This window comes from Struthio camelus, chromosome 2, assembly GCF_040807025.1.
Source record: "Struthio camelus isolate bStrCam1 chromosome 2, bStrCam1.hap1, whole genome shotgun sequence".
Lineage (NCBI taxonomy): Eukaryota > Metazoa > Chordata > Aves > Struthioniformes > Struthionidae > Struthio > Struthio camelus.
In genome coordinates, this window is record NC_090943.1 from 118,210,122 (window position 1) to 118,235,053 (window position 24,932).

Consider the following 24,932-nt stretch of genomic DNA (forward strand, 5'->3'; position numbering starts at 1 on the left):
TATGAAAATAACTAGGGCTAGTTTCAATTTCTACGTCAAGTTCTTGAAGATTAGAAGAAGTGAAATGCAAGACTGCCAATGTATGTAAAATTCTGTGTATTCACAGCAAGGCTGCTATGTTTTGGTTAGTGTGCTGAAAGTGCCTGAGTAGCTGGTGGGTTGCAGAGCCTGCCTTGGTTTCATCTTTCCTCAATGTGAGAGATCAAATAACCTACTAGAAAAAGGTGATTTAAAAAAAAAAAAGCTCAAATTTTCCTGTTCAGCCTAGTAAACTGGAAGACAGAACCAGAAAAAAATCTGGAACAGAGCACCCAAGCATCTGCATTTAAAAAAAGGGGGAGGGAGGAGGGGCAGCACCAGAGCTGACTAGTCCACAGGATTGACGCAACATTATAGGTGCCCCGCTACAAGCCTGGCACCTGTGGCTTATCTGCTGTGATGCCTAACGTATCACAAGGACAAAACGGGAGAGAGGTCAAGACCTCCTGCCCACAGCAGCAAAACATCCCAAGGCAGTAGTGTACTCCTGCAGCCTGAGTGAGCACAATGTACAGCACTGCAAGCGATCCTGAAGCCATGAAGACCATCTTTCTTCCAGTTAGACCTTAGCGTGGTCCTTTCCACTGCTTCAGAAGATAAAGATCCTTCCTCATTTGAAAACCCTATTATGCATCAAGGGAGTAAATATGCCTTACGGGTCCCCTAAGATGAACAGTGGAACACAGTCTAGCCCAGTAATGCTTGCACAGTATAACACAAGAGTAATATAACATAAACATGAGTGGTCAAGTCCTCCCTCCTCCTTTGTAATGTCATGGATGAAAGACGCATAGTTTAAGAGTGAAGCCAAACTGCTTCTGACGTACGTATTTCAATGTTCTTTAGAAGTTGCAGTCACTTTGTTGAAGTTTTCCATGAACTAGCATGAACAAAGATGCTATCTTTTACTAAGGTATCGTCTTATGAAAGGTGTAATGCTAATTATCTAGTTCCACACGACATAATAGGAGGCATGGGATTAGTAAATGTAGCCTATTAAAAAGTAAAAAATTGGAGGAGGGTAAGATGAGCAAAATAGTGCAAAATGTTTTCTTATCAAGCCCTTGGTCTTGCTATCTTTTAAGTACATCAGTACTTCTGGATGCATAAGCTGTTTCTGCGAGGTAAATGCATCTTGTGCCCTGCGTGAGTCAGATGACTCTGGACAAACCATTCTCAGGTTTTTAATTTTTCCTCAAAGTTTAAAAAACTAACAAACAAACCATGCTAGTTATATAATCTCATATCACTCTTCGTAGCATAGAATCCAAAGGATATCCAAAGCATAGACATAAGATGTCTAAAATAAATAGAACTATTGAACTCCATTGCTTTAGCCCTACTGTAAAAATAGACATTAAATTCTTCATGAAAGCTTCCTTCCAAACTGGTTTTGTTCAGAGTGGTGAGTCGCTTTTGAGTAATTTTGGTTGTTTTTTCAAATCTTTGAGAAGTTTTAATCCTTGAATGACTAAACTGTGAGATTTATTAGACTTAAGATCTAATAAGACAACATGAACAAGACTCCTGCTTTGAGCTAATTGTCTTAAGAGCTAACTGTTTTGAAACAGATTCCAGAACATCATCTGAACACGGATGTGTTAGATTCTCTCATTATGTGCTCCTCTGGTAGATGTCAGATATGTATTTGCCCAGTTTTCCATCATTAATTTCTAATTACGTACTTGTCAGCGATGTGAATTGGCATTGCTGTTGTTCAGGAACCCTGTGATTGTTCTGCCCACCCTAATTAACAAATAGCTTCCTTATAAGTAGATTAATAGAGGTAGTCCCATTACCGAAGTTATTTCAGTCACTGTGTTACAGTGCACCTCATTACAGAAATGTAAAACGGAGCAGCTCTTCAATTAGTTTTTATACAGTACCTGATTCTTTTCTGTTTCTCAGCTATTTTTTAAAAGGGTTTTTTGAGAAGGCCTTGACCGCTCCTCGGAGCACTCCCAAGTACGGTACAGCCCGGCTTTCTGCGAAATGTCACTGTACTTTTTTTTTTTTTTTTTTAAAGGTGGTCAATTTCTCCCTGTATTGCTAAGGAAAATTGTGAAGGGCAATTCAGCTGTATCCTGGCAAATCTAAAGTTTCTGTAAACGAAGCTGGTGTATGGACGCTATGCAAAATGTGCAGTACTTTTTAGTTATTTAGCCCAAATGCTAAAGGACTAGGTAAAAGGGGTAAGACCGCAGGGTAAACTAAAAAACCGCAAGTAGGCTTTTATATATGAAGGCCAGAAACGATGCCATAAGAGACTATTGCTTCTGCATATATAGGTGTGGGCTGACTTGTACTGTAAAACCACTTATGTGAAGCTATAGGAAATTTAATGCAAGCCACGTAAGAACGGGGTGAACCTTTCCCCGTGCTGAATGTAGGAAACAGCTTATCTTTAATCACCTATTGCAAGAGCTCTTTTTCAACTGGGTTCTATGAAATGAAAAGCAGGTCTGGAAAGCAATTCGTGTTACTTCAAATTTCAGTGCGCTGAAATGGATTTGCTATTGTGGTATCAAACTTGCACATAAAAGGTATCAAGTGTCTTGCCTGTGGTCATAAGGTAAAATTCTACCTTTATAAAATGTCTGTGTTCTTGTTCTGAATGGCAAGATTAAAATATACTTAAACTGCATGCAGGGTTGGCAATTTGAGCTGAATTATATAAGATATGGGAAGCTGGTGAAAACAATTTTTGCTTGAGCTCTTTATGCTGTAGATACAGACTTACCAAGAGTTTGGAGGGTGCATGTCTGGGAAAGAGGGGAGGCAGAGAGGAAAGAGATTGACTTGCTGCTTTATCGTGGAAAGGAGTAAGTTACTGGTAAGCTCCTGAAAAATTCAGTCTACGGACTGAGCCAGCTGGCTGTGCATGAGGAGAGAGGGTGGTAGCCACCCTTCTTTCTCTGCTTGTCTTGAGAGAGGCATCAAATCATTCTGATGTGGGAGCAGTGGAAATCTTGGAAAAGGGACGGATCTAATCTGTGGCTATTGGCCCTTCCAGGTATGATTGATACAGAGTTTCAAGCTTTTGACCGTCTTTCTTTCAAAGATGCTTGTAACCATAATCTAGATTCACACAGAAGAACGAAAAGTGGCCAAATGCTCCTTCTGGAAATGATGGGGAAGATGAATCCTGAACATGAGTCCTCCAGTTCCTTGCAACGTGCCCAGAGTGGGCTAATAAAACCATGGTGGTCTTGGGCTTTGCTGTTCTCTTTCCTGAGTGGAAATCTTGACTCATGGTCTAAAAACCTCCTCCATCAAAAAAACAAGCTTCAAACACTAAGAAGAGGAGACATGTTTGTAGTGTTATGGGGGGTTTTTACAAATTGGGAATCTTCTAGTTTGCAGAAGGCTGTTACACATTTGTTGTAGTTGTGCTGCAAAGGCAAGTTGCTTCTTTGATTCCACAGAAGCAATGGGCATACTTCTGAGCTCAGAAGAATAAAGCCAAGCTAAGACAATAGCCCTGCAGAAGTCTGCTCTAAAGTGAACTCTGGTACTTAGGGAAACTTTTCGGCTATGGTTATAGATTTTATTTTTTAAATAAAATGAAAAGTCATAATAAAAGTTATTGTCATTCTATGCTATGATCACGCCTTTTCAGCAGTAAAATGGCTAAGAATATTGTAAAGTAAAAAAAGTATGATGTGCAAGATTTCAATTTTTAAATTTTTCTTCACTACTTAGTTGCTATAAGTTCAGTAGCTGTGCTATAAGTTGAGTAGCTGTGCTATAAGGAACATATAGGTTCATCATATTGTTTTACAGACTAAGCCAAGAGTATAGAAAAATGTAACATTATTTCATGAAAAGTGACCATTTGTGTGAAATACCATGGCATCTGCCTCAAAGATGAAGGGGTTTATTACAATGCTGATGATGTACAGAAGGGTGCAGTAGACTTAGTGTGATACAATCCTTGACCCAAGGCATGAAAATCTAATTGCATGGAAAAGTGCTGCAATGAAAGATTTGAAGCATGGACTCTGAGGTTGTTTTTTCTCCCCTGAGGTTGTTTACTTGAACTGAGTCGTTGGATGGGCATGAATACCAATGCAAGGGAAGAACAGGTCAAATTTTAGAACAAAAAAATCTTTCCAGTGACATACAGCCCAACTTCATTTCTGGTAGTGTAGGAAGCTTTTATCTATTTGCATATTTGGGTCAACATATACAACTCTTATTGTTTCTAGATTTAAGTAGTGGCAGACCAAAGCTTCAGTTTCTTAATTTGATCACTCTTGTTTTACACTGTTGCTATCACAAGTCTCTGTACCATTTGAGCAAGCTGAATCAGCCTGGGCTACTCTGAAAACTTATAGCACATTTTGCTTTCAACTTTTTTCTCCAGTTTGAAAAGTACAATTAAAACAGATTCTTGCCTTTACCTTCAGTTATGTTTAAATGGTAATAGAAAGTAAAATATAAGCATCACATATTTGTGTCATCACTGAGTCAACTGAAGAATTCCTACCCAGAGGTCAAATTGGCCTTTCTTACCTAAAGAATGAGAGGGGCTGTGGCCAGGACACAGGAGAGAAGGGGTGATAGAGCAGGGGCTGAAGGCAGAGCTGGATCACTGCTACTACTGGGAAGGTGGGAAGCCTGGGAGAGGGGGCTGCTACTACTAAAAGCCAGTCCCATATAGCCTGTCATAGTGGTAGCAACAGGAACAAGCAGCCTGGCTTACTGTTATTTTGCTCTACTCTTATTTTTTTTATCTCTTCCTTAAAGTGTAGTACTCAAAGCTGGACACTTCAGTGGCTTTTTTCACCAATGTTGAGTAGAACAGAACAGATCTCCTGTTCTAAACACAACTTCACTCACAATTAATGGCGTTTTTTTGTCAAGAGGAACTCCTTTTTACTTCTGGTGGACTAGAAACTACAGTCCTTGTTTGTAGTTGGATGCTAAATTTAGGAGTGAGAAATTAATCACTCTATTCTTTGCCTTTCATCTTCTTGGACCACTTCCTCAGTTTATTGTAATCATGTTGACCTTGTCCTTTGGCGCATTTTGCCACTTCTTCATCTTGACATCATAGGGACATACAGGTGTTTCACATTGGAATTGTTTTTCCAAGTATGGCAATGAGTCATTTCTAACATATTTGTTTTGTTTTAACTAGTTATGCATTTCATCTCTGTGCATATAACCTCCCAGTCAAACCATGGTGTTTTTACCTAGGTCAAAGTTGAACAATACCATGCCTACTACTTCCCCTCTATCTGCACCTTTGTTCTCATGTAATACTAAAGTAGCTCCTCAAACCAGAGCACTTGTTTTTGAAGTGCCTTGCACTTACTTCTTCAGCAGTGATGTGCTAAACTGTCATTCAAAGCTATCTGAAGGATGACTGTTAAACCTAACAGTCTGAACAGGGTATAACGTAACCAGTAACAGTAATTTAATATCTCACAAGCCATTTGCACCGGTATTAGACTCTTCTCTTTGAACTCAAAGTAGGTTCTAATACCTTCAAATGCTGCTGAGGGAATAGACGGTTAAGCAAAATTTTCTCTTGGTTGAATAATACCTTTTAGTCTTTCATTATTCTGTAGAGGTCTAAGATTTCAAATGGCTTTTAATATTAGCCTAAAAAGTTACAGAAGTAGAACAAGGTTAATTGTTTTACAATTGCTGCTTCCATTGCTTAGTCTAACTGCTCAACGTGCAATGCCATTAGCTTTGCAATTTCAGAGCTTACTTGATAATTATTGCAATCATTACAAGCTTGTGCTATCTCATTTCTGCATATTTTTTTAAATTTAAACAAAATTTTTAGGTGAAATACTATCTTTATGGTTGTCTAGGAGCCTTATTTCTTCCTTTGCACTTATCTCAAGCCTTAGAGCACTAAGCCTGAGTGGAACAATAATTGCTTCTGACGTAATGTCCATTGTGGCTTTAACATAACTACACACTATTAAAATAGCACTAGTCAGTAAACTGCAAGCTGTGTAGCTAAAGGTTTTTGGAGACTGGTATAACTTCTTTTGTTTCAAGTCTGTGTTGCTCAGTTTAACAGACCTTAAATGGGTCTCTGACATCTCAGAACAATGAGCTTCTGTCTAAAATCTGGATCTTGTCCACGATGGCTGGAGTTGAATGAGAGGGTGACAAAATCTTAGCTATGCTGCAATGTTCATGCTAAAAGTAAAGTGCCATTTGTAGTATAACAGGAAACTTGTGGCATGCCCATCCCCGCATACTGCAGCTTTTGGTACACACTAAAGGGGCCAAAGCTCTACAGTTTACAATAAGGATGTGCTATCCCATAAGATCAGCTTTCTCACTTAGTAAAATAACTAAATCACTTTAAATCGCTAAGCAGAGAAATCGAGCTATAAAAATAGTGTGATTTTGGAAAAATAATTTTAGAAGCAGAACCGAATAGTTAAACTGGTGGAATTAGTTGAGAAAAGACACTTTTGTCGTATCTAGAATTTTGGACTTCATGAAACCTTACTTTCTCAGATGATATTGAAATAACTTCCGCTTCGAATTGGCCTAGTGTTTACTATCATCAAAAATAGCGTTGCAAACATCAGCTACTTCCAGCAGTGTTGTGGAAGGAGGAGAAAATAGCACAAGCTTCTCCATGGCTGCAAGAAAGGTCAATAAATGCAAAGATATGTAGAGTAGGCTGAATCATATGTAACTAAAACTTTACATTGGGCTTTCTTCAATGGGGCAATAGAAATTAGATTCTGTTAAGACCCCTATAAAATTCAAGCTCTGTGACATGTCTTTAGAAGCAATGCTTCAAGAATGGTCTTTGCTGGTAATTCCTGGCTTCCAAGTGCATGAACAATGACTTGCCTAAAGAGAAGGTCTCTGTATATTCCCAGGTACTAGCATTTAGTGGCAGCCTAAGTCTGAATCTTGAGGATGCCTTCTCACCTCTTGTAATTAAGAACTTGTACTACTCACTAGCTTTAACTGTGATATTTCACAGGCATTTCATGTTTCATACAATGCACAAAGGTAGTCCAGGCTGATGCTGTAGCCAGTGTGGTGCTGCACAGTTTGTCAGTGTTGCACACAGGCACAAACTATTTTGCTCAGAATGGAAATAATCCCACTTGCCCCCAACATCTCACTAAAAGAAAATAAAAACAGATGGGCAAGAATCTTTCACTGTGCATGACATTTATTGTCAATGCAATCACAGAATGGCCAAGGTTGGAAGGGACCTCTGGAGATCATCTAGTCCAACCCCCCTGCTCAAGCAGGATCCTCTAGAGCACGTTCCCCAGCATCGCATCCAGGCGGGTTTTGGATATCTCCAGGGAAGGAGACTCCACTACCTCTCTGGGCGACCTGTTCCACCACTCTGTCACCCTCACAGTACAGCTCTTCCTCATGTTCAGATGGAACTTCCTGTGTTTCTGTTTGTGCCCATTGCCTCTCGTCCTATCGCTGGGCACCACTGAAAAGAGTCTGGCCCCATCCTCTTGACACCTTCCCTTCAGATACTTATACGCATTGATCAGATCCCCCCTCAGCCTTCTCTTCTCCAGGCTAAACAGGCCCAGCTCCCTCAGCCTTTCTTCATAGGAGAGATGCTCCAGTCCCCTAATCACCTTTGTAGCCCTCCCCTGGACTCCGTGTCTCTCTTGTACTGGGGAGCCCAGAATTGGGCACAATACTCTAGATGAGGCCTCACCAGGACTGAGTAGGGGTGGGGCTTACCTCCCTGGACCTGCTGGCAACACTCTTCCTAATGCACCCCAGCATCCCGTTGGCCTACTTGGCCAAAGGGGCACATTGCTAGCTCATGCTCAACTTGTTGTCCACCAGGACTCCCAGGTCCTTCTCTGCAGAGCTGCTTTTCTGCAGGTCAACCTCCAACCTGTACTGGTGCCTGGGGTTATCCCTCCCCAGACCCTGCACTTGCCTTTGTTGAACTTCATGAGGTTCCTCTCTGCCCAACTCTCCAGCCTGTCCAGGTCCCTCTGAATGGCAGCACAGCCCTTGGGTGTAGCAGCCACTCCTCTCAGTTTTGTGTTGTCAGCAAATTTGCTGAGGGTGCACTCTGTCCCCTCGTCTAGGTCATTGACAAATAAGTTAAGCAATACTGGCCCCAGTGTTGACCCCTGGGGGACACCATTAGCTACAGGCCTCCAACTAGACTCTGTGCCACTGATCAAAACCCTCTGAGCTCTGCTATGCAGTTAGTTTTCAATCCACCTCACCCTCCACTCATCCAGCCCTCACCTCCTGAGCTCGCTTATGAGGATGTGATGGGAGACAGTGTCGAAAGCCTTGTTGAAGTCCAGGTAGACAACATCCACTGCTCTCCCCTGAAACTTTTCTGCAACATGTAGCAATTTTTTTAATATAAGATTCTTTTTTTCCCTTTTTACAAAGAGACGGACTGATGAGGTACCTGAAAGTAACAAGATGCAAAGACAATATTTCAGAAGTTTTCTCCTGAGGAGAGCTTCTATAAAGGCTGTTTTACACTATTGATAGAAAGACAATTTTACCTGGACCTAATCTAGTAGAAAAGCAAAGGCTGACCTGTACAGCAAACTGTAGCCTGCAAGACAGTAATCATTAAGCCTTAATCGGCTCTGAGAAGGCTTCACAAGTACATATTGTTTGGGAACTGCATATCAAAGATGACCCTAACCAACTGTGAAAAGCCTAAAGAACAATGAAGTAAGTGAGAAAGTCCAGGATGAAAAAATGGTGTCTAAGAAAAGCCTGAAACCATTACTCTCATCTAATCAAGACAAGATAGAGGAGAGAAATGCAAGTATTCAGTCATATAAGGGGCTGTTGCAAAGAAGGGAGTAAAGTCTATATCCCTGGTAGGCAGGATAAGAGGAAACTGACTGTGATTTCAGCAAGTCATATATTAGAGATAACCTCACTCTGGTGAGAGTAGTGACTTGCGGGAGGTGGCTGCCTGGGAAGCAGTGGAGTTTTCATCATTGAAGCTCTGGAGGGACATGTCGGACAGAAGCGGTTTGGGCATAATCTGTCCCCTGGCTGTGAGAGAGGATTAAGTAAATGAGCTTTTGAGATCTGCTTTTCAGTGATTCTATGATTTCTGGGTTCTCACTTACTGCAGCTATGTGCCTAATAACCAGGCAGAAAGTTATCCTTAAAATATTGTCATAAGATTGCAAAATGTGGGTGAGGAAGAAGCTGGGTCTGGATCCATCACAAGGCCAGTCTAGATCAAGCCCGGACCCAGCCTTCCCCCAATTCCTTTTCTCTTCTCTGTTCCCAAGCACCTGCACTCCCATAAAAGAAGCACCTGGGCATTTGTGAGAAATAGTGTCCCAGTACAGCCCCAGTCAGGAGCTGGAATGTACGTCACTGCTCATCAGAAAGTAATATTGCATTCAGCCCCTGTGATCCATGTGAATTGATATGAGATTTAAAGGAGGGTTGTTTATGGAAACCAGTATAGCTGTTGCAGGGGGTTTGCTTCTCCTTCAGCAAAAAATGGAGTCTCTCTAGCTATTTCAGTGCATAAGCTATAGTAAATTATTCACTGGCCTAGTTTATGCTTGAGTGAGAATATCTTTTTTTCAGGTGAATCCTAGAACTAAATGTTATAGGAGAGTGTCCTGATTTAGCTTTTGTGAAGAATTAATCTCTGTTTTGCTCAACAATGCCAAAAAAAAAAAAAACTGAAATAGTTGTCTCCCAGTGATTGAATTTTCAGGCCTTTGCACTCAAGGCTGTAGCAGAAAAAGCACTAACACAATCACAGCACAGCTCCACCTAAATGGTGACTAAGGAAGCTTTAAACACAGAAGAAAAAACATAAGCTTCACTACTAATTTTCTCAATTTCTACAGACAATTTATTCCAGTGTTAAAGTGAGTGAAAAAAACATATTTCATGCCTGTATGCCACTGGAATAGCTACTTTGGTACAGTGTGTTAGGGATAATTACAGGAATGATATTGGCTGGATATGAAAGGCTGAACAGCATAGCCCATAGCTGGCAGTACATTGAAATACTTCATGATCTCACAGGAAGTATGTCTTGTTGCTGATATTTCCACCCTTTATTTTTACAAGCCCATATAAATGTTTTTCAACACTACAAAATAATCTGTTCTAAAATGTCCTGAGTAAGTGTCTCTACTTAGTATGTTATAGTCGCATATATTGAGATCTACAGTATAGTTTAGAAATAAAGGCTTTGTCCGGCTTTTGCTATAGTCACTGAATGTTTCTTACTCTCTGGTTTCTTAATGGGATGAATAGATGGTGAATTTTCAAAAGACCTATTACTCTAGTTACCATTTTCTTCTCCCTGTGACGTTAGTAAATCAGGCAGATCCGTGACGTAGCAGACTTTACTGTTGGAGCACATCATGTTGTCCTCATATTTTTAAACTACTTTTTATCCTACAATAGCAAAGCATGCTGTAAAACTGAGTTACTGTATTACCACAGAAATAATGCGCTCTGAGGCTGAAGTGGGAACTTTAGATGTGTGTAGAGACTTCTAGTGTGCACTATTGGATGCCTCTGAGGATGCAACCTGTTGGATGCTAAGTATTACTGAGGGGCCTTGGCAAGACCTGTTTCAGTGTCTGTTGCATAATAGTCTATGTTCAGCTTTCTCCTTTTTGAGCATTCAGTGATATCTTTTTTTTCTTCTTTTGAACTGATATTTTTCTATTCTTTGTCATCCCCTGCAGAGTCAAATGTTTGTTTTCAGAAGTTTGAATAAGACAAACCCTGTCTGTCTGAGAGAAGAAAGAACACAGAATATTCTTTTGCTGGGGGGGAAAAAGTCTGCTCTCCTATTTTTATTTGAAAACTGGAATCTGGCATGGAAATAATTTTCGAACCATGCATGACCTTGTTTTGAAAGGAATTGACTTTGATTTCTCAGTTCTGAAATACACATCCAAAAAAAAAGTATAGAGGGCTTGGTAGGGCTGGGGGTTGCTTCTAACTGAAGAGAGGGGAGAAAATAGCTATAGTCATGCTAGAAGACCTTCACTGCTTGTGATCTTACAGCTACATTAAAATGGCAAGCCATTCTGTGGAAAGCTATTGATGTTGAATTCAGTAGAGAAAACTGAGAACTAGAAAAGGTTTCTTGAGAGAGGACCTTTTGAACTGCCTAGTACACGCGTAGTATGCTGATATGCGTTATTTCTCTGAACGTCTGCATCAGACAAACAATCCAGTGCTCTTAAAGCATCCTTGATTGCACTCGCATAAGTCTTCTAAGGCAGTAAAGTGCTGAGGAAAGTAGCCAGCAGAGTCCCCAAGAGAATAGGAGAAAAGTTATTTTTGAAGACTCAGTGTTTAGGGAAGAAAGGACTTGTCCTTGTAAACCAGATGTTAGCTTCATAGTGTACTATTTTAATTGTATGGCAAATTAAAACTGTGCCATGGTAGAGGCACTTAGTGTTCATAGGCAAAAACAGCCTAGTAATTTTTATGAAATTTGATTTGGTAAAGATATTCAGGCCTGTGGCCTGAAAACCTGAGTGCTTTTGGAGACTGGTGGCTGCCCATCATGTAGGAACCCATTGAGCGCTGAGTGGTGCTCTCCTCTGGTGGGGCTCCTCAGGGCACTGAGCCCAGGTAACCTGGGAGCAGGCTAGGGTGTGTGAGGTGTTTGGCTTCCTGAAGCCCCCGAGGCAGCCCATGCCCGAACCTGCCTGTACCTCAGGCCTTCACAGTCACCTTGCAAGACAGCCTCCACAGCTGCGATGCTTTATCTCACCCGTCCCCTGGGATAGAAACCTCTTTTTAGGTAGTGTGCCAGGCCACGGTATTCTGGATATCCTTGTGCTTATTTCCAACAGAGCCTCCTCCTGACTTCACAGCTTGCACTGTTCCTCTTGAGATTATGTAAGCCATGGTCAACAGGATAAAGGCAGTAACTACCTCGCTCATTAATGACCAATTTATAACCATAATAGTGATATTAAACAGTCTTTTTGGGAGGTGGGGGAATGAAGTATCATATATAGAGGTGGAGGCAGGCCAGCTCTGCATGAGAAGTCATTCTGTGTTTCACAGTGCCACTTCTGCATTCACGTGTCTTCAGGAGCTGCCTTTTATAGCCCACCTGAAGTAAATACCCTTTTCTACACATCTGGAGTGTAGTTAATCTACCTTTCCAAGCTCAACAGGCCACGAGAGGCTCTGTGCTGTGTCTGAACAGCCTGGAGCGCTCTCCTCGGGAAGCCAACGTCTACCCATTAGCCTGTGTGCAATTAATCCTTTTACATCAGCTAGTTACACAGAACAAGCATTATTCATAAACAGTTATATGGAAATTTCAAACGTGCTGTAAGTACCAAAGGGAGGGCTAGCTTGTAACACCCACAAAATTCGAACTGGACAAAGAAAGGGGACAATAAACACAAAAGCCGCTGGTGGAGCTTCCTTTCTAGCCACCATTTTTTCCCCCCTGTCCCTTCTCTATTTTTCTCTCAGCTTCTTTTGCCTCTCTGAGTTCCCTTTGCAACAAAGTTTACCTGCTGTAAAGGTCACAAAGCAAAAGGCAGAGCTGGATGATTTCAGACCCAACATGGACTGGACTGAGCACAGCAGCTGCTGTGCCTTTTCTGTGTCTGTTAGGAGTTGAAAAGAAGTGTGGGGAAGGAATCATCTTGATTCAGTTGCACAGTTATTTCAATAATCCGTCAACCCCAATTAGTCTAGAATGTTAATGACTGGGCTGCGGGAGCTATAGAATGAAATACCATTAAAATCGCTTATATTAATTTCTGCTCTCTAAGTGAGGTGGGAGTGTGCATCATCCATCAACTCTATTGATCTAAGTCAGTCTCAGGAACTTTTGATGTGAGGTATTGACAAATTTAGTCTAACAGGGGTGGACTAATACCACTGGAAGTCAGCAGGGTACTGGAGATGAGGGCATCCATAGAAGAAACCTAATAATAACTTTAAGGCCATTGAATCAATAGCGAAATCATCAGTGAATAAGTACTGTGTTTTTGGGGGTTTAACTGGGTTGAAAGCATGCAATCTGCGAAAGAGGGGTAAGGAAGGGAAGACTTTTCTCACTGTAGAAACAAGGTGCTTTATATTATAGCCACAGCATTAGAAATGGTTTTGGTATTTGGGATAGCTTAGACTGAAATCATTAATCATGTGGATGTGTCATGGCAGGAGTCGGGGCTCCTCCGGATGCTATTCACTTTGGAGGAAACTTGCTTCTTACCTCTTTCCCTTTTCCACTAACAGGCAAGTTCATTAGAGCAAAAACACCTTTCCCTTATGAGCAGGAGAAGGCTTTTCTCACTGGGATTTTTGTGCAATTATTTTTGTGCAATAACATTTGAGATAAGCCAGATTCCTTCCTGACGAAAGTAAATGTGCTTACATCAGAAGAAACACAGTTACGCATTGAAGAGATGAATAAGATAGCTAAGTCCCAGCTTTGCAAGAGAGCCAAATAACTTTCTAGTACAGCTTAATTCTCTGCTATTAAAATCAATGAGTAGAGCATAAGAGTCATCATATTTAATTGAAATAAAGCACTATTGCTGTTTTAGATGTTTTGATTTGTGGTCTCTTGGTAGGATGGACAGTTGAAGAGCTGGGAGGGTTATGCGCGTTCTGAGGGGGATTGTTCATCTGGTTTTTTTTGGTTTTTTTTTTTTTCTTTTGCAAATCCACACTGACTTACCTACTTAATATGTCTGGCTGTTTTCCAGTACTTGAAATAATGAAAAGACTACCTAGAAAAAAGAACAAAATCAGAAAAGAGTGAAATAAAGTAAATGCCTGGGGCGTATAACAGATGAAGCGAAGACAATAAGAACCAGCTCCCATAGTAGATGAAGAATGGTCATCTATCATATCTGTAGGAGATCCTTGCAGGCAACTATTAAAGGACAAAGTCAGAGAAGCTGCACCATTACCCCTGAGTGGAATATTGCCCACTTAGCCTCTGGCTCACTAACAGCTACTTATTTTTTTGTGAAGGGATAGGCTATGTTCTGCCAGTGAAATAACCCCAACCCTGTTTTTCAGTGTTAGATTAACTCTTTGAGACACTCATTTGGAAAAATATTTAGAACTGAAGCAAAAAAAAAGTCTCATCATCACCTAGGCTGTAAACAGAAAGCCTGTGCCTGCTGACCCAAGCTGCTTATCCCTTCCCTGTGCCAGCGTCACTCCCCCTCACTTTGGCCAGCTGAGCTGTGGGTGTGCACTCCTTCTCCTAGTTTAAGCAAAATGAGCTGGGCTGGTCCAGCCTATGAGAAGGGTCCTTGTGTGGTTTGATGGAAAGGATTTGAGGCAGGCAGGAATTCCCAATGCTGGGTGCTAGTGAGCAGCTGGGGTGGGCTGGCAGGAGGGAGGCGCTGGTTTCCATGGGTATGACTGGTGGCGGTAATGCACATTTATCTCCTTTCTGTATATCAGGTCTGAACAGCTTCAGTGGCTTTCTCTCTTTCTCTTTTCCCAAAATGAGGCAATTTTAATAACAACGTTGGTTAAAACTTGTCTTCTGTCTCTGAATATCAATCAGAGAATAAATTAAGTCCCTGATTCTCTACACATAAGCAGGTAGGTGATGAGTAAATTGTAGCAGTATTCCTACCTTCAGTGCTACTATTTCACCAAACACTTATTTTTAGTTCTCATTCTACAAGTAACTTGTCCTTTGATATTTATTAGTTTTGGTCACAGATCATCTGTTTTTGATGGTTACAAACAACTACGTATGCAAAGTCTCACTTTTAGCTCAGCTATAACATCTCTTATCTGCTTGAAAAGACATCATTTAAATACATTCCTAATCCATTTCTGCAGATTAGCACAGGGCATACTTGGTTTTCTGTCATATCAGGTTTTTTTGTAAATAGATGGCTATGTTTTGTTGTACTTTGAGTTTTCTTAAGGACAAAATCACTGAAGCATTGTGCGGTTTGTCGAGGTTTTCTTTTTTCTCTTATTTTTTTTCTCTTTTGATTTACCAGTGATGAATACAGAGGAGCGTTACACAAGTCTGTTCTCGTCCCCCATGTCTAACAAGGTAAATATGTATCTTGCTTTCAGGATTCTGAAGACAGCAAGCTAAAATCTGCACCTCCCAAGCTCAGTGTTGCAAACTACATTTCACAAAGGAGCATGCAACATGCCATAACATGCTCACAAGTGTAATGAACCATACTGTACCTCCAGCCTCAGCTGACTCAGAGGTCTCCATGCTAACTCGTCTATTAACCAATACGTGGCACCTCTGGACATACATAGGGACATAGTATAAACCAATGCCTTCTTAAGCTTCTTGGCTCCTTTGGGCTGGCTCATGCCATGGTGCACATGGTGTGTTGTGGATGCTCTTATAAGATAGGCTCTTCTTTCATTTCAACACAGCAGAAACAATTGTTAATGAGTCAGATCCTGGAGTGAGCTAGTAGCTATTTGGGGTTATGGATTGTACCAGGTTGCTAGTTCTCTTCTGTCTTTCCTGCATGACTTAGAGGAGAATAGATCCAGCATATGAGAAGAAAGCTTAAAAGAAAAGTTGCAATGGTGGTTCCATCATGTGAAATGCAAACTTGCAATAGTATTTTCTGTAAGCCTGCTCTGACTTTTAGTTTGGCATGAAGTGACCTGGAGCTGGGTTCAAATCTAGGTACCATGTTTGTCCTTCACAGGGCAAGAGTCAAGTTTTATTGTGCTGTAGAGCATTCTTTTATTTATGAGGAATTACACTAATGCATTTAGGAAAGTAGCTGGTCATAATAAGAGAAGAAAAAAGCTTCCTAGCAGCACTGCAATATGCTAACCATTTTTTCTGTAGTCGCATGAAAGACAACCATCTATGTATCAAAACAAATGAGACAGCTCAGCTGAAATTCAAGTTAGGAATGATGCATTCATCAGCCTGAAAAAACAGAAAAGGAGAAAAAAAAAAGGCAATGAAGGAAGGAAGATTTTTGTCTGAGTGGCTGCTGCTATTCACAGCTGTACAGAGAAATCGGGAAACCCTGTGTATTTGCTTCATCCTCCTTTCTCTTTCCCTGCAGACTCGGCTTGATTACTTAGAGAGATGGCATTTGAGAATGAATAGAAGGAAAAAAAAGGCTAAGTGAGGGATGCATACTTTTGCAGCCTATGCACCTATGCACAAGTGATGGGTGTGATATAGCATATAACTGTTTTATCTGCAGGCTGATCTTTAAAAAGATGTGGTTACCACAGCAACTGCCACATCGTTGTGATTTACAGCATGCCACTTCTTGAACAGTCTGTGGCACAGAGTCTTTCTGGCTGGAGTCTCTTGGGTTAACCGGTGCCTGTCCCACACCGCTTCCACCTCTTGGTGCATGACAAATGGACTGTCTCACCTCGCAGAGCAGAGACGGGCCGTTCGGGTGGGTGGCTGCTTTGGTACCTCACTGATACAGGGCTGGGTCGAGGTGTTCGTCAATCAGCTGCGTTCTGCCCTTGAAGCGCAAGGCTCCCGCCACCTCCCTTGTGGTAAAGGGCCCAATGGAGTCTGGTACTGCCCGAGTTTTGCCCCTGAATGCAAGAAGAGAGCAATGTATGCAGAAATCAAAGGAAAAATTAATTACAGTGAACTAGCTGCCTGCAACTGACCTAAAGCGTCTTGTGTTCATTTGTACGTGTCTCACCTTTTACTTTTATTGCAAGGCTATATTGTGCCATTGCTGATTCAATATATAAATATCGAACTTCCTCTAGTGATGATGGTGTGGATGTGTGCTCTGATCAGTGCCCCTTGTGTATCTACCTGGCTGCTAAAGAGTTACAATTTTGACAGTGTATTATGCAAGGGGGTAATTTTGTTGGGTAGTAAATCCACAAGATGTATTGAAGACTGCTGCTGTAGTAAATAGCTCCTATCTATAGTTCTTCAAACAGATAAAAATCACTCATGAGAGAGGTCCTGAGGCAATTTGCTATCTTAGTTTTCATAACAAATTTGAGCCACAGCTTTTAGATTGGCCTCTTCCATTCTGTCTTGTCCAAAAGCACTTTTATTCCTTGCTAAGGAAAAGAATAAGCTTCTTGATTGAGTTTTCATAAAGGTGCATTTTAATGAAATTATGTAAATACCTGGAGGTGGTGAAATTACAGGCTGGCTTCTTGCATGCTGTAGCTCAGTAAAGCATGAATATTTGAAGGGAAAGATCAGGGTGAGCCTTCTGGAAGCCAGCGGTAGGCTCTGCCCAGCCTCGTTCTCCCTTGCCCAAAGTAGCACAGGGAGCACTTTAAACGACTTTGGCTTGCCTTGGTAAACAACTGGATTAAGCTACCTCTGATTTAACTACAGCACAGAAAGTAGGTGAAAATATTTTTTAGATAACATGTATATTTTCTAAAATAGGCAAAGCCTGAGCATAAAAGAATAAGAAAACACTGAGAACAGAATCATAGGCAAATAGTAGACAACTGCCTTGTGCTGGGTTTAGAAAGATATGAAGTCTCTTACAGATGTCTTATGCCAGCTAGTCCCTTGAGAGAGTAAATGTACAGAATGTTAACTATCACAGTTTTCTTTCTGCTTTTCAACTTTAGCTTTTTGCGTGAGCAAGGTAGAAGGGATATGCACATTAATAAAGCAGCGCTAAAGGAAAACAATCCAGCTGGAAAATAAAGGAATTCATAATGCTATGTAAAGGAACATAGGAAAGTCAGCTTAATAGCATCGACAGTTTGACATAGAATTAGCCCTCAGTACCGTAACATGTAGGGAATACTCAAACGCAGCATCAACATGATATTGTTACTACAGCGTACATCTCCCAGACCTCCTTGTCTCATTACCGGTTTAGATTTCATACACACTACTAATAATATGACAAGCAGTGTGGTAACAAGAGATTTCTTACATAGTTTGTATCTGTTAAGACAGGATTCTGGGGAGAAATGATACTAATTTTATAGGTTTTAAAGTTAAAGAAATTCTGGCAGCTTTTCCCCAATCTGCTTGGAGAACGCTTAAGCTTTAAAGAGTAAAGCTTAGGAAACCATTGGAGTAAATTCTCGCAAAGCTAAAGGAGAAGAAAGCAATTGACGTTCTATATATCTTCCCCTCCAGAAATAACTTTCATGTACGTATACTACAAGATATTTATATAACACAGTATTATTCACACCTTATGCAACAGTTATTTTTCATGAACTGAAGACAAAGAATAAAAGGTAGAGACAACTCTTTAGTACTTTAGGAAGAAAATAAACAGAATTAGGTGTTGCTTGGTTTAGATCAAATCTGTAACTCTTCTTATTGCATTTATTTTCCAAGATTACATATCCATAGGTTGTCCTGATGTATAAAAGGGAGTCAGAAGCCCAAACAAGAGGGGTGAAAATTAAAGTTAAATGTTAAGATCAACAACCAAAAAAAGAATTAAATGTTAAGGACAGAATTAAGCTAGTGTTTTGCTGTTGACTCTTTCAGTTTGTGCAGCTGAGACATCAAATCACTTCACTTCACATATTCCCCAGGAACAGGGAACTTACGTAAATAAGTTGAGTCTCTAACAGCATGAAAAAGACAGTTTAGCTTGGACTTTGTGGCTAGATCTTATAAAACAGAAAAAGAGGGGAAAAGCATTACAGACTCTGAAGTAAATATTGAAATATTTCCTCAGGATTAGGAAAAAACTATTTTTTTAAATAGCCCTGTGGATTTAGGTGAATCTTTGTAGTGTTAACAGGCTATATCCAATCGTTTTTGTATTTCAATATTTTTGAAAATTAAAGTGAGGTGAATCAGTTTGTGTATACTCATGTGCTCCCTTGGAAAAGGATTCAAGCACAATAAAGTTTATAAAGGGAACTATTTGAACATGAATTACTTGAGATAAATGGCTCATAAAGCTTGTATTCATCTGCAAAGGGGAAATATGTGAAAATTTCATGTGCATTAGGGATGAAAGAGATGAAAGTCTTTTATGGACCTTGTTGTCACAAGGGAGATTATGAACATTTCTCAACTACCCACAAAAACTTATCTCCATATTTGAAAAAAAATCAGCCTGTTTTTGCTCTTCACAATAAGCCTCATTTCCATGGAGACTATGGATGGTTTTTTTTCCTGCAAGAAAATATTATCTTGACAACGTACACCATGTTAATTTAGTGGTTCAGCAGAAATATTTCTCCAAATAGAGGCTTTAGCCTGAGACAACCTGCAAGTGTTTCTTGCTTTGCTTAGTGGCTTAGTATGTCCTTGAAATATTGACTGTATTGCCTGAGAGAGGTGTGGTTTCTAAGCCTTTTAATATCATAATTCCTGCAAACACTAGATGCTCTTTCTGAAGAATTAATATACTTCAACACAAGTGTCATCCATTTGGCTTGTGTGAAAACTATTTGAAACTGTTAATTTTGATTAACACTGCATAACTTCCTATTTAGGTTGTTTGAATTCAATGTAGAGGATACTGCGTCAAACTCTTCTCTCACACACCTTTGTTCCATGACCAGCAACTTAAAATAAAAGACCACTAGCAGGATGAACCTGGATTAGTTTTGGAAGATGCATGCTTCCTTTTAAGACTCTCCAAATGAAACTGATTCATAATGTCATCTTTTAGGTACCTTCATATAATTGACCTTGAACTTTGATCAAATTATTTGCTCTCTCAGATGCTTTGATGTGCTTAGGTTACACTGAATTTGGACCTATACAGCAGTAAAAATATCTGTAACATCAGAAATGTTTGGAAGGAAAGTTTTTTCCATATCCTGAAAGTGAGACTTTTTTTAAAACTTCATCTTTAAATCTCTTGATTTTAGCTCCTGAGGAAACATTTAAGGGTGTGCTGCACCGGGCCAATCTTTTAATTTCAGAGATACGAATTAGGTTCAGATCTAGATTTTACGAGGACTAAAGCTCAGTTTGTTTGTCTCAGTCCTACTGAGCAATTTCACTGTTTTGATCATATTCTCTGCAGTTACCAATGGGCATAACTATGCAGAATTTGCAGGAGCTTTGACTTCCTCCCTTGAGAAGGTGAATTAGTCTGTGCATTGCAGAACGTCTGACAGATGTTTGATGCAAAGTCAGTGTGTGGCAAGTCAATTAATCTTTCTGTGCCTCCATTCATCCCTCCATAAAATGTCATGCACATCTCCCAGGGTGCTGTGAAGCTCAACAGATATTTATTGTACACCCTGAGAATTTCTTATGAAAGGCGTATAGCTGCATAGCAGGGCAGACCTTTGCCTCATACCTCGGATTTTCAAGGTGTTTGGTTTCACTCATGCTCCAAAGCCAAAAGCTATCCAAGGTCATTCATATCTTGGATTTTCAGAGTTTTTTTTTTCTTTATTACTGTAGCTTCTATGGAGTAGACACTTTTATTCAGTTGACGATGGCTTTGGGGTTAAGGTTATAGTTAGTTTTTGCTTTTGTTTATAGAAAGTTTTGAAAATATGAGGGATTTGAGTGAGGAAAACTGGCATAAAATGAAATTCATATGAAAAACTGCTAAGGACACTGAAGTAACTGGATGGTGAACTGCTACTGCTGATCAGACGCACAGCCTTGCTGATGCTGAGGATATCCTTCCTCTGGATGTTACTGTGTCTTAATCATAAGGCTTTTGTGATAAGGAGAAAGGCATTCAGGTCAGAGTCACAAGGAGGCAGCTCTGTGCTGCCTGTTTGCTTCTGTACAACCAGCAGTACGGATTTTATGCAATGCAGTAACAGGAGTTTCTAGGAAATTTTGCTTTCCTTTTCCACAGGATAACTGCTTTTAACACAGCAGCTTGTGCATTGGACTTTGTGCCTGCATTAATTCAGCAGTCTTTTTGCTTTTTTGCAGGTTACAGCTTTTCTCTAGCCATGCCTTGCAGATCTGTTTCACAGCCTGCAACTGTCCTGGAGCTCCCCCAGCTATCTGAAGTGACATTTCTTGTGCACAGAAGACCTAAGAAAGGTATATGTAACTTTGAAAGACAGAAAGCAAGCAAACTTTATAACAAGCTGCTTGTTGTAATATCAGTTGTCCAATGAGTCTGAGATGACTTATCTGGCAGCCCTAGATTAGTTTTTCTTTTTTATTATGCATTTAGTTTGGAGGCCAAAAAGAATTCCTGTATGCTCTAGGGATTACAAGCAGTTCTGTAACTTAGTTTTGATGTGTCATGTACTTTTACCTTCCTTATATTTGACAAATCCATGTTATAGAGGACTCAAGCCGTGTTCACATTCTTTGAAATCAGCAGACTAAAATAGAAGTAAATTAGGCCTGTTCCCCCACCACCACCACACACACACCCTCCAGGATATTTTCTCTGCCTTTTTGCACGTCAGGAAGTTGGTTAATTTTCTTCCTCATCTGGAGAGTTTTGCTAAAACATTTGTGAGTATCTAGCTATATGAGACCTAAACCCTATGCCTGCTGCTTGGCAGCAGAATGTACTGCTTTAGTACACACTTGATTGTCAACTATTCCCTTCCCAGGTGCTAGTAAAACAGCTGTCAAGCCACCAAATATAATGAAAGTACTGAGTAACTGTGTGCCTTACCTTCTGCTGAAGTGCTAATGCACCTGCTGGTATCAGATCTGTAATCAGAGCCTTCGAGTTTCTGTGCCCAGTAGTTACTAAAGGAGAAAAAAGTCATTTGGGTAGAAACCTCCCTTAATAAGAAGCTATTTCCTGTTCCATTATTTTTAATTAACACTAATATTTTGAATAAATAACAGGAAGAAATAAATGATGTTTTGTGTTCAGAAAGCAACATAATTAAACAGATCTCAAGAAAAAACATATATTTTAAGTTAATTTTTCATTTTTTTTCCTGTGGCTGGATCTAAATATTCATTTCTACTTGGAAATTAAATATATTCCCTGTGTGACATTTTGAAAGAGGAAAACCAGAACAAATTGTTTCATTAAGCAGCAGCATTCTTTATAAACTTTCTTTATTAGAAAGATTGAATAAAATCTGAGTGGTAAGCAATCTGTAAAAATAAATTAAAATTACACTTTTCCTCATGAACTCTAAATTTCTTTTGGAGAGTAATTTCTATAGCACAATACTCTTCTGATGATATTTTGAACTTGTCCATTCAGTTGATTGTTTTATGTTACATAGTATGAAACATTCCCGTTTAAGAGTGAGTGGCTGCTTTTAGAAACTAACAGCCAACTAACGGCTGTAAGTTCATTGTCCATCTCCAGGTACAGGACTGCAGACTTCGTGTGGACTTCATGTGGACTTGTTAGCTGGGAACTGTCCCTGAGCAGCGTAACCAGCCCTATCTTTACAAAATATCACTGAAGAAGGCTGAATCATCTCTCTTTTTCTGAGGAGCTTGATAGATCAGGACATGATAATAGGACGTGAAAACCTCTGGCTCAAATCTTTCTTTTGCCCAGAAAAACTTTTATTTCTGTTTCCTGCAACTCAATATCTCTTGTCCAATATTTGGCCTTTTTCCTTGCGTGCTTAAGTGTTTTTGAAACAGCAGACAGAGCTCTTCAGCGATCCATTGAGATATCAATGCATACTTTTTCTTATCCAATGAATATCAAACATGTTTTATGCAGGAGAGACACTTCCAATGGAAGAAACAAATGCTGTGAAACCCTGTGAGCAAATGCTTCATAACTCATTTGAATCACTAGGAATTTGTTTTTAACTCAGCACTGCCATGCCTACTTTGACCAGCCTCCCCATATCTCTTCCTTTCCATTGCAGCACAAAGCGTCACCACCCTGGTGTTTGCTCAGCCACTCCCAGGCTCTGCCTTCCCTATGACTGCAGCATCACAAGCCTTCATCACCTGGGCTCTCCTTTGCAGTGGTGCCAGACATTCACTTCATAAGTTTTTTTCTCCTGCAGTTTGGCTGTCTCTCAAGTGCTCAAAAAATCACCACTGCCTAGCTCTAGCCCTGCATGCTACTTCACCTGCTATTACTTGTTCGGCACAGAAACATTATGTGGATTTAGAAACGCTTTTTCTTGTGCTTTTCCTATGCTGTTGCACATAACATACAGCAGAATTTGCAGGAGCAAATTCTTGGTACGTAGTGGGTCGCAGGACATAGGTATATTAGCATACAAGACTGACTCAGTTAGGGGGGATCTCTGCACATCATCCCATCCCATCATAGTGGCATTGCACAAGTCTGCCCACCACTGCTCATGATTTTCTTCTTCCAAAAGGTCAGAGGTGCAAACTCATGCCTTCTAAAGAAAAAGATGGGTTTTTCTGTGCCTGGGACTTCAGCAGCTTAACTTTAATGTCTTGTGTGTTGAGTGAAAAAGGAGGACACTTTTTTTTTCCCCTTCAGCTGCACTTTTTGCAAGGTTTTATTTGGACATGTTCTCAGGGCATATGAATACAACTGCCTCCTTTAGTTGTGACAGTGGGAAAAATCTGATTTATGGATCCTATTGAGGGAAAAGCACAAAGCAGACAACCACTTGATTATCATGTCAAGATTTGGACAGTTCTGAATAAAATATTCAGCAGTAAATATAAAGTACTGTTAGACTGTCAGATACTCTAGGATTAGACATTGACTGAGAAGTGTTTCTGAGGATATAAAAGCAAAGTCCGTTTGGGGACTCTATCCTACAGTGGGCTACTTTGTGATAAAAGTTGGGAAAGTTCCACTTTTTGGAAGATCCTGAGATGAATGAATTTCTTTAAACTGTAATCTAAGCTAAGTTTGAACTTGGTCTAGTATTATATGAAATAAATTTAATCCACTTTAAGGCTTTGTATGATCTTGACTTGAAGGGGCCACCACTATTGCGAGGATCAGTGATGAGTACATGAGCTGGAGAGCAGGGGGAAGCAGGCTCCTGGATCTCTGCTAATAAAATAACACGTTGGACCTGTTCCTGCCAGTGAATTCATTTACCCTACTCTCTCCAACAACCTGTCTTTAAGCTAATAAGTTTTCTTCCATCATTCACACTTCTGAGTCATGGCATTGCAGGCAAGATATTTAAAAATTAAAAACCACTACCATACTGTAATGTGAATCTTTGAAATTTGGCTAGGCATTTCAGTTTCAATATTAAGCCTAGCAATTGAGCAAAAATGAGAAAAATGGTCATAGGTAAAATAAAAAGCACCATCTCTATGTGCTGTTGAAAACTGGGAATGTATTACTCCTGTGGGGACTTTCATGTGTATGCGACTGACTTCAGGGAAAACTCTGTATGTGAGAGAGGAGATGGAGGGTAGAAATATTTATCTCAGACATCCATCAATGCCTCGTTGATTAAGGTATTCAGAAGGATCTTTTAAATAGTTCCTTATCTCCTTGTTACGCATGTATCCAAGGTTTCTAAAAAGAGAACCTATTTCAGGTGGTACCTACTTTTTAAGTGATATATTATTTCTTTAAATGAAAGCTGTGTGCAGCTGATATGCTGAGCTGAGGAAAGGAATCCCTTCTGGAACTGCAAAAAAAATCATCTTGCAGAGAAGCATGGGAGATGACTGGGTTTGCATAGTTGCTCACCTGTGCAAGGTGGCCCTGTGGGCCAGTATGAGCCTTTCCACTCGAGAAATTGGGCTAAGCAGGGCTGAGGCAGGCAGAGAAATGTCCTTGTGCTTAAAAAATCCTCACATAATCCTGAGGGAAGTGCATAAGGCTTGCTTTAAACACTACACTGTGAGAGTTTTGACTTTGCACTGGTCTTCCAGGAGCTGCGTGGTAGCCCCAGGCCTATTCAGTTCGTGGCATTTTGTTTCTTGCCTCCAAGTTGTTTGTGGCTTTTTCAACAAAACTGCTCGGTTCACTCCAGGGGCTTAAGGGCTAGAACCAATAAAGGTGAAGTTTTGTGGTGTCTAACACAGGCTGAGGCCCAAAGCAGATGAGCAGAGCAGATGGGATGAGTTAGGCCCTTCAGAAAGGGGTCTGAAAGAGGCAGCAGGCAGAAGCGAA